This window comes from Oryx dammah, unplaced genomic scaffold (assembly GCF_014754425.2).
Source record: "Oryx dammah isolate SB20612 unplaced genomic scaffold, SCBI_Odam_1.1 HiC_scaffold_9, whole genome shotgun sequence".
Taxonomy (NCBI): domain Eukaryota; kingdom Metazoa; phylum Chordata; class Mammalia; order Artiodactyla; family Bovidae; genus Oryx; species Oryx dammah.
This window is the reverse complement of record NW_024070193.1, coordinates 5,743,502-5,754,986: the sequence shown is the minus strand read 5'-3', so window position 1 is coordinate 5,754,986 and position 11,485 is coordinate 5,743,502.

The following is an 11,485-nucleotide window of genomic DNA, read 5'->3' as shown; positions in this document are numbered from 1 at the left end:
GCGGTATACATGTCTCTTTCAATTCTGGTTTCCTCAGTGTGTATGCTGGGTCTGCTGGGTCATATGGCAGTTCTATTTCCAGTTTTTCAAGGAATCTCCACACTGTTCTCCATAGTGGCTGTACTTGTTTGCATTCCCACCAGCAGTGTAAGAGGGTTCCCTTTTCTTCACACCCTCTCCAGCATTTATTGCTTGTAGACTTTTAGATAGCCGCCATTCTGACTGGCGTGAAATGGTACCTCATTGTGGTTTTGATTTGCATTTCTCTGATAATGAGTGATGTTGAGCATCTTGATGAAAGTGAAAGAGGAAAGTGAAAAAGTTGGCTTAAAACTCAACATTCAGAAAACTAAGATCATGGCATCTGGTCCCATCACTTCATGGCAAACAGATGGGGAAACAATGGAAACAGTGACAGACTTTATTTTGGGGGGCTCCAAAATCACTGCAGATGGTGACTGCAGCCATGAATTTAAAAGATGCTTGTTCCTTGGAAGAAAAATTATGATCAACCTAGACAGCATATTAAAAAGCAGAGACAGTACTTTGCCAACAAAGTTCCATCTAGTCAAAGCTTTGGTTTTTCCAGTAGTCATGTATGGATGTGAGAGTTGGACTATAAAGAAAGCTGAGCACAGAATTGATGCTTTTGAACTGTAGTGCTGGAGAAGACTCTTGAGAGTCCCTTGGACAGCAAGGAGATCAAACCAGTCCATCCTAAAGGAAATCAGTCCTGAATATTCATTGGAAGGACTGATGCTGAAGCTGAAGCTCCACTACTTTGGCCACCTGATGCAAACTGACTCGTTGGAAAAGACCTTGATGCTGGGAAAGATTGAAGGTGGGAGGAAAAGGGGAAGACAGAAGATGAGATGGTTTGATGGCACCACTGACTCAATGGATATGAATCTGAGTAAGCTCTGGGAGTTGGTGATGGCCAGGGAAGCCTGGTGTGCTGGAGTCCATGGGGTCACAAAGAGTTGGACACGACTGAGCAACCGAACTGAACTGAAAACCATCAGAAATGTCAAATACTGAACAATAAATCCACCAAAACATGTTTAAGACCTCTAGACTGAAAATTACTAACATGAGTGAGAACAATCAAAGCGGAACTGAACAAAAGGAGAGAAATTCCATGTTCATGATAAGAAGACTCAATATTGTTGATATGTTAATTATCTTTCATGTGACTGCATTCAGTGCAATCTACATCAAAACTCCTAATTGGTTTTTTATGGAAATTGAGAAATTATTTTAAAAATATGTATGGAAATGCAAAGGATCTAGATAGCCATCTTGAAGAATCAAACAAAGTTGCAGGACTTATGTTACCAGATTTCAACTTGTAGTAAAAAAAATATAGCAAGTAAGACAGCATGGTATTAGCACAGATACAGACAAACAGACCAATGAAACAAAACAGAGGGTCCATAAAAGATCCACACATACATGGTAACACAGTGGAGTCACTGCAATTCAGTGATGAACAAATGATCTTTTTAATAAATGCTGCCACAGCAATTAGATTACCATCTGGGGAAAGAAGAATCCTTCTAGCTCATATCATACACAAAAATAAATTCCAGACGGATTGCAGATCTACATGTGAAAGATAAAACAATATTACTTTTAGAAGAAAAATGAGAAAATACCTATATGCCCTTAAGTATGCAAAGACTTCTTAAACTAAAAATAAAAGCACATAAAAGTTATTGCAAAGGAAAGCCACACAGTGGGAGAAGATATTTATGATACGTGCATCTGACAAGACTCATATCTAGAATTTAATTGGAACTCCTACAAGTAAATAAAACAGCAAAAAAACTGAGTGGAAAAATGGGCACACAACCTAAACAGCATTTCACAAAATAAAACATCGAAATGTTCAGTACACAGGGGAAAAGTACAAAAAAATATAAAAATGAAAATAAAAAACCCAATAGAATACCATTATTCACCCATCAGAATGGCTAAAATTAAAAAGGCAGAAAATACTAAATGTTGGCAAGAATGTAGAGCAGTTAGTAGTAGTCTCATATATTGTTGGTAGAAGTGTTAACTGTGTAACCATGTTGAAAACTCTTTGCCGGGATCTATTAAATCAAACATACAAGTACCCTGTGATCCAGCATTTCTACTTAGGAATGTATCTGACAAGGATGTGTACATGTGTTCAAGCGTGCATGCTTAGTCACTCAGTCATGTCTGACCCTTTGCCACCTCATGGACTGCAGCCCGCCAGGCTCCTCTGTCCATGGGATTCTCCAGGCCAAAATACTGGACTGGGTTTCCATGCCTTCCTTCAGGGGATCTTCCCAACCCAGGGACTGAACCCAGGTCTCCCGCATTGCAGGTGGATTCTTTACTGCCTGAGCCACCAGGGAAGGCCAAGAATACTGGAGTGGGTAGCCCTATCTCTTCTCCAGGGGGTCTTCCCAACTGAGGAATCGAACTGGGGTCTCCTGAATTGCAGGTGGATTCTTTACCAGCTGAGCTACCAGGGAAGCCCAAAAAGGAGATGCTGTACTTGCATGGGCTTGGAATATGTTTTGTATACGTTCAAGACATATGCAAAAATGTTCACAGAAGCACCATTCCTCATAGCCAGAACTGGAAACAACTCAAATGATCATCAACTGTAGAATTAATAAATGCAATATATTCACACCATGGGAACAAACAAACTACAGACATATAGATGAAGGCTATGCTGATGATACTGAGTAAAACCGCCAGCCAGACATGTAAAATTACATGCAGTAGGACTCATTTCTATCAAGTTCATAAGCAGGGAAGGGTAATCTACATGTGCTGAAAGTCAAGGTAGTGGTACTCTTAGGAGCAGGAGCAACTGAGACGGGGCGTGAGGGGTCCTCTACTGCTGTTCTGTTACTTGATCTGGGCGCTGGTTATGACGGGCTCACCCTGTGAAGTTCACTCACCTGTATACTTATGACTTGAATATTTTTCTTATGAATGTCACACTTATCAAAAAAAAGGTGACTCTCTGAGTGCAAAGGGCTTCCTTGGTGACTCAGATGGTAAAGACTCTGCCTGCAAGGCAGGAGACCCAGGTTTGATCCCTAGGTGGAGAAGATCCCCTGGAGAAAGAAAGAGCTACCCACACCAGTATTCTTCCCTAGAGAATTCCAGGGACAGAGGAGCCTGGTGGGCTACAGAACATGGGGTCGCAGAGTAGGAAACGACTGAGCGACTAACACTCTTGAGTGCATGATGAAAACCAATAGAATTCTGGAGAGAGAATTTGGGATGTTTATTTAGCTGTTATTTCAAGAAAACTAAGATTATGATATCTGGTCCCATCACTTCAAGACAAATGAAGGAGAAAAAGTGGAAGCAGTGACAGATTTTCTTTTCTTGAGCTCCAAAATGACTGCAGACGGTGACTGCAGCCATGAAATTAAAAGACACTTGTCTTTGGAAGGAAAGCTATGACAAACCTAGACAGCGTATTAAAAAGCAGAGACATCATTTTGCCAACAAATGAAAGCTATGGTTTTTCCAGTAGTCATGGACAGAGGTGAGGAGTTGGACCATAAAGAAGGCTGAGTGTCGTTAAAGAATTGATGTTTTTGAAGTCTGATGCTGGAGAAAACTCGAGAGTCCCTTGACTGCAAGGAGATCAAACCAGTCAATCCTAAAGGAAATTAACCCTGAATATTCATTGGAAGAACTGACGCTGAAGCTGAACCTCTAATACTTTGGCCACCTGATTTGAAGAGCAGATTCATTGGAAAAGACCCTGATACTGGGAAAGATTGAGAGCAGGAGGAGAAGGGGGCAGCAGAGGATGAGATGGTTGGATGGTATCATTGACTCAATGGACATGAATTTGAGCAAACTCTAGAAGCTTCTCTGGTGGCTCAGATGGTAAAGCATCTGCCTACAATGCAGGAGACCTGGGTTCAATCCCTGCATTGGGCATATCCCCTGGAGAAAGAAATGGCAACCCACTCCAGTATGCTTGCCTGGAAAATCCCATGGACCGAGGAGCCTGGTAGGCTATAGTCCATGGGGTTGCAAAGAGTTGGACACGACTGAGTGACTAACATTAGGAGATACTGGAGGAAAAAGGAGCCTGGAGTGCTGCAGAGAAGCCTGGCATTCATAGGGTCTCAAAGAGTCAGACATGACTTAGCAACTGAACAACAACAACAAATTATGACATCCTGGAGTCCTGACTTTGGCCCTCAGCTTTCTTTTCTCTGCTACTGGAAAAAAAAAAAAAGAAAGAAAGATTCCTTCTTCAAAAGCAATCACTTCTCTGGTTAGTCACCCTTAGCTGTTCACTACTTTTCTTCAGTATAGAGTAAGAATGAGCAAACCACAGCTCATGGATCAAATCTGGCAGACAGCCTGTTTGGGGAAGGTTTTATTGGCTGACATATTGTCTACTGCTGCTTTGTGCCACAACAGGAGAGCTGAGTGTTACAACAGACTGCATGGGCTGCAAAGGCTAAAATATCTGCTGTCTGGCCCTTAAGGAAAATGTCTGTGACCCCTGGGTATAAAGCTTCAGTGGTGCCTGGGCATGGCCATCAACCCCGTCTACCCTATTGTGTCCTCCATCCCTGTCAGTCTCCCAATGCACCACGCACACTAGTGCAGTTCCTTCCACAGATCCACCTTAGATCCCCTTCTTGTGAAAGTTATAACAAGTGGGCTGTCTCTGCCGTGTCAGCCACCAGCCACAGGCCCTCTCACCACCCAGGCAGTGAGGGTTCTAGCTCCAACAGCCCGTGACCTGCCTTCTCAGACCAGCTCTGGCACCAAATGTTGGAGGTTCTCCAAGAGTAAATGCCCAGATAGAGTTTGGGGTGCAAGATGACCCTTTTGCCATTTTTATTTTTAACCAGAATATCTATTACTCTTTGGTATTATTTATTTTTCATTCCTTACTACAATATAAAGAAACTTCTTGAAAAGAGAGGCTCTGTCTGATTTCTTAACCACTGTTGTCAAGTGTCTAGGACAGGTCTTGGCATTTAAAGGTGATCAATAAATATTTCTGAATTAAAAATGAGTACAGGAGGAATTTCCAAAGGATCTGGAAGAGGACAAAGGCAAAGTGTGCTGCTGCTGCTAAGTCGCTTCAGTCATGTCCAATTCTGTGCGACCCCATAGACGGCAGCCCACCAGGCTCCACTGTCCTTGGGATTCTCCAGGCAAGAACACTGGAGTGGGTTGCCCTTCTCCAATACATGAAAGTGAAAAGTGAAAGTGAAGTTGCTGAGTCGTGTTCGACTCTTAGCGACCCCATGGACTGCAGCGCACCAGGCTCCTCCATCCATGGGATTTTCCAGGCAAGAGTACTGGAGTGGGGTGCCATTGCCTTCTCCCGAAGCCTGCTGGACAGACATAAAACACCACCTAGAGCAGCCACCATTGAATTCTTAGCAATTCATTTTTAGGAAAATCGACAAAGCAACTGCTTTTTCAGTGAGCAATAAGTACACACATAAATAAAAGCCAGTGATACATCAGTGATCTCTGGTTTCTCATCTGTTTCCCTGACTGGCCTGAGAGCTTCTGCTTGCTTAGCATGTACTAGAGCCCAGCAGATAGTAGGTGCTGAAATAAAGGTTCTCTCTTAATCCAGGTTTCTGGAACAGGAATGTGCATTCCGATGACCTGCTGCTGGTGTTCAGTCTGTAAGCTGTGTCTGACTCTTTGTGACCTCATGAACTGCAGCACACCAGGCTTTCCTGTCCTTTGCCATCTCCCAGAGTTTGCTCAAACTCACATCCATTAAGTAGGTGATGCCATCCACCACCTCATCCTCTGACACCCCCTTCTCCTTTAGCCTTCAATCTTTTCCTAGCATCAGTGTCTTTCCCAATGAGTCAGCTCTTTACATCAGGTGGCCAAAGGACTGGAGCTTCAGCTTCAGCATCAGTCTTTCCAATTAATATTCAGGGTTGATTTCCTTTAGGATTGACTGGTTTGATCTCCTTGCTGTCCAGGGGAATTCTCAAGAGTCTTCTCCAGTGCCATAATTCGAAAGCATCAGTTCTTCGGCACTCAGCCTTCATTATGCTCCAACTCTTACCTCCATCCATGACTATTTGAAAAACCATAGCTTTGACTATACAACTGTACAGACTTTTGTTGGCAAAGTGATGTCTCTACTTTTTAATACACTGTCTAGGTTTGTCATAGCTTTTCTTCCAAGAAGCAAGTATCTTTTAATTTATATTACCTGGGGATTTGTTAAAATGCAGGTTCTGATTTCAGTAAGTCTGGATGGGGCTGAAGAGTCTGTATTTCTAAGAAGCTCCCAGATGCTGCTGCTGGTGTGAACCACGCTGTGAGCAGAAAATCTCAGTCTACTAGCAAGAAATCTGTGGGCATCTCACAATACAAACAGGTGAAATGAAGAGCCAAGAAGACCTTTCCAGAAAGAAACATGGTAGGAGGGTCATGGAACCCAGATTCTAATCCCAGGTCTCCTGTCTATAAACCTGTGAACTTGGACAAGTTTCTGTACCCTCTGAACCTCATCTGCCAGGTCAGGACTCCCTGACCAGCCCCATGCTCCTCAAACACTGTCTGAGCAGAATTACTGAGGGTGGGGAAAGGTGTCTAAGGTTGAATCAGACCCAGTGCTGCCCCTCTGAGCTCTAAGAACATAGATGGTAGCCTGCCTTGCAAGTATGAGAAAAGGAGTTAAGATCAACAAGGACTGGAGAAAAGAACCCCTGAACTCTCACTGCTGCCAGAGAGCAGGTTTTACATCTAACACTACTTCATAAATCCTCGCCATCCATGTGCTGGTTGTTTTCAGTTTCCGAAGGCTGCTCTCTACCACTAGCTGGACCTCTCTCTTCAACATGGATCTTCGGATCTCTGAATCTTACCCTACCTTCTTCCTGGGAAAACAAAACACAACACAACAAAAGACTCTTTTTTGCCTATGCAGCTCCACACTTATTACCTAGACTATATTCATGTTTCCCAAAATGCAGTAAACATCAACTACAGCCTGTGATACACTGACAAGTGTCACTCTGATAGTTATATTATTAAGGGGTTACCATCTGTTGGAGAAGACTCTTGAGAGTCCCTTGGACTGCAAGGAGATCCAACCAGTCCGTTCTAAAGGAGATCAGGCCCGGGTGTTCTTTGGAAGGACTGATGCTAAAGCTGAAACTCCAATACTTTGGCCACCTCATGAGAAGAGTTGACTCATTGGAAAAGTCTCTGATGCTGGGAGGGATTGGGGGCAGGAGGAGAAGGGGACGATAGAGGATGAGATGGCTGGAGGGCATCACCGACTCGATGGACGTGAGTTTGGGTGAACTCTGGAGTGGGTGATGGACAGGGAGGCCCGGCGTGCTGCAATTCATGGGGTCGCAAAGAGTTGGACACGACTGAGCGACTGAACTGAACTGAACTGAACCATCTGTTTATGGTAGATGATAGTCTTTCCACTGAGAGTAACAATGTAAAATCTCCTTTAAATATAAACAAAATGGGTTTATAACAAGGAAAAGCAAATCAAAAACCACAATTAGATACCACTTCACACCAAGTAGAATGGCTATAATTTTTCAAAAAAGATAATAATAAATATTGAAGAAATTGTAACCCTCATACAACAGTCTAACAGATCCTCAAAAGGCTAAACATAGATTTATCATATGACCAGGTAATTTCACTCCTAAATATATCCAAGAGAACTGAACACATATGTCCACACAAAAAATGTTCATAGCATTAGTCATGATAGTGAAAAACTGAAAACAGTCCTGATGTTCATCAAGAGACAAATAAATAAATAAAATGTGACCTATCCATACAATGGATTTTCCAGCTATAAAAAATAAAGTTCTGATATATGCTACATGTAGATGAATCTTGAAAACATTATGTAAATGCAAAAAGCCAGACACAAAAGGCCACATATTTTTATGATTTCATTTATATAAAGCATCCATAATGGGAAAGTCCATAGAGATAGAGAGCATATCAGAGGTTTCCCACGGCTGGAGATTGGGTGAGCTGGGGAAAATGGAGAGTGACTGCTAAAGTATATACGGCTTCTTTCTAGGGTGATGAAAACTAGGGTGTTCAAAAACTGATGAGACTTAACCACTGTGAATATACTAAAATCACTAAATTGTATACCTTAAATAGGCAAGTTGTATTATGTGAACTATATATCAATAAAGATGCTATAAAGTATATAAAAATATTAGGTAACTCTACAGATGGCATACAAATATGAAAAAAGCATTAAGGAGACAAAGCAAAGGTTAGGAAACACTGGATTAGATCAACAGGCCTAATAATCCTATGAGGCAAATGCTTTTTTCTTGTTATAAGGAAACTGGTTATGGTTTTCCCAGTAGTCATATACAGATGGGAGAGCTGGACCATAAAAAAGGCTGAGCACCAAAGAATTGATGCTTTTAAATTGTGGTGCTGGAGAAGACTCTTGAGAGTCCTCTGGACAGAAAGGAGATCAAATCAGTCAATCCTAAAGGAAATCAATCCTGATTACTCACTGGGAGAACTGATGCTGAAGCTGAAGCTCCAATACTTTGGCCACCAGATGCGAAGAGACAACTCATCGGAAAAGACTCTGATGCTGGGAAAGATTGAGAACAGGAGGAGAAGGGGGTGACAGAGGATGAGATGGTTGGATGGCATCACTGACTCAATGGACATGAGTTTGAGCAAACTGGGAAATAATGAAGGTCAGGGAAGCCTGGCCTGCTGCAGTTCATGGGGCCACAAAGAGTTGGACATGACTTAGCAACTCTATAACAGCAAAAGAAAATGGACTAGTGAGAGGTGAGAGTGTTCATTTAAGAACAAAGAATTTTAAATGGATTCTGAACCCAACCTGTTGACCCCAAGACCAGTGCTCTTACCTGACATGCTCTACCGCTTCCTGGGGTCCCAGTCCCAGAATTTAACTCCCATCCATATTTTCTCATGATGCCTCTCAGAGACTTGGGTCTGAACTACACCACTGAGCATCACCTACAACTCTGACCTGTGTAACCAGAATAACACAGAAATGATGGTGTATAATTTCTGAGGTTAGACTGGATCCCTTACTTTGGAGAATGTGTGTATGTGTGCTCAGTCATGTCTGACTCTTTGCAGCCCATGGACTACAGCCCACCAGGCTCCTCTGTCCATGGGATTTCCCAGGGAAGAATACTGGAGTGGGTTGCCATTTCCTACTCCAAGGAATCTTCCCAGCCCAGGAATCGAACGAACCCATGTCTCTTGCATCTCCTTCATTGGCAGGGGGGTTCTTGACCACTGATCGACAAGGGAAGCCCCTTGGAGAATATTAGTTGACATTCTGAGGACGCTCAGTGAGCCTTAGGGAAAGATCTACATGGCAAAGAAAACTGAGGCCTTTTGCCAACAGTCATGTGAGTGAGACATGTCGGAAGCAGGTCCTCTGCAGTCTCACGAGAAGCCCTGAGCCAGAACCACTCAGTGAATCTGCTCCTTATTTCCTGACCCTAGAGATCATAAGGTACTATATATTTGGGCTTCCCTGCTGACTCAGAGGTAAAGAATTCACCTGCTAATGCAGGAGACGTGGGTTTGATCCCTGAGTCAGGAAGATCCTCTGGAGAAGGGAATGGCAATCCACTCCAGTATTCTTGGCTGGAAAATCCCATGGACAGAGGAGCCTGGTGGGCTGTAGTCCATGGGGCTGCAAAGAGTAGGACGTGGAACTCAGCAACTAAACAACAGCAACTATGCATGTATGTTTTTATGCCCCGGAGTTTTGGGGTGACTTGTTATTCAGCAGATAACTAGTACACACTACGACTAGTTTCTGCCAATGATACATGAGTTGGAAAGCTGCACACTACTTCCAGGCCCAGGATGCGAGCGTGCCATTTCTACTTTCTCTTCCTCTTCCTGTGGAGGCCTTTTCTTCATAGCAGCATTACTCACAACAGCCAAAAGGTGGAAGCAACCCAAGCGTCCATCAGCAAATGAGTGGGTAAACAAAATGTGATCCATCCATACACAGACTATTATTAGGCCTTAAAAAAGAAGGAGATTCTGACAGGTGAATGAACTTTGAGGACATTCGTCAAGAGAGATAAGCCAGTCACAAAAGGACAAAGACTGTGATTCTATTTCCATGCGGTCCCGAGAGCAGTCAGAGTCCTAGAGACAGAGAATAGAAGGGTGGTTGCCAGTGGGTGGAGGAAGGGAGAAGGGGGAGTTAGGGTTTAATGGGTCCAGAGTCTCAGTCTGGATAGAGGAAGAGTGTTCTGGAGATGATGGTGGTGATGGCAAAACAACAGTGTTGTACTTAATGCCCCTGAACTGGTCTCTTAAAAATAGTTAAGATGGTAAATTTATTTTCAGTTCAGTCACTCAGTCATGTCTGACCCCATGGACTGCAGCACACCAGGCTTCTCTGTCCATCACCAGCTCCCAGAGCTTGCTCAGACTCATGTTCATTGAGTCTGTGATGCCATCCAACCAAGTAGGTTATATCTATTTTATCACAATAAGAAACGTCATGATATGCCCAAATGGTGTTATTCCCTCTGCTGACCCCCTAAGCACCTGAGCTAAGGTCTGAGGCTTGTGGGCTAACTCTTTTTCCATCCACTCTTTGCCCAGAGTCCTGTTGTGGACAAAAAGACTGGGCTCCCTGTATTTAGGATAGAGGTTCAACTGCATGGATGAGGTATATGAAACAGTGGCTTAAATGAGATGGATACCCTTTTCTCCTGCATACAGTCTGGAGGCAGGTAGTACGGGGCTGGCATGCACACTCAGCCCCGTGTGGTTATTCAGGGACTCAGCCTAGGTTCACGTGCTCTGCCATCCCCAGGGTAATTTTCTCAACCATGTGGCTCAAGACCATGTCTACGTCCTGAGCAGGAGGGTAAAGAAGGCAGGGAAGAGGGGCAAACCTCCTCTATTTAAGACATCACCATTTGGGGTCTCTGCCCTAGAAGTGGAATGCCATTGCTGCCTGATGTTTTTTCCCCAAACAGAAAGTGAAATTGAAAGTGTTAGTTACTCAGTCATGACCGATTCTTTGTGCCCTCATAGACTGTAGCCCACCAGGCTCCTCTGTCCATGGGATTCTCCAGGCAAGAATATTGGAGTGGGTTGCCATTTCCTTCTCCAGGGGATCTTTCCAACCCAGGGATCGAACACGGCTCTCCCACACTGCAGGCAGACTCTTTACCCACCAGGCCACCAGGGAAGCCCTGTGACATCCCCAAACAGGGTCTCAGCTGTGTTCTGTCCTTTCACACAGCCATGGGGGCTTCTTCCTGGGTGGCTCCATGGTAAAGAATCCACCTGCAATGCATGGGCTGCAGGAGACGCAGTTTCAGTCCCTGGGTCGAGAAGATTCCCTGCAGGAGGGCATGGCGACCCGCTCCAGTGTTCTTGCCTGGAGAATCCCGCGGACAGAGGAGCCTGGCCGGCTACAGTCCATGGGGCTGCAAAGAGT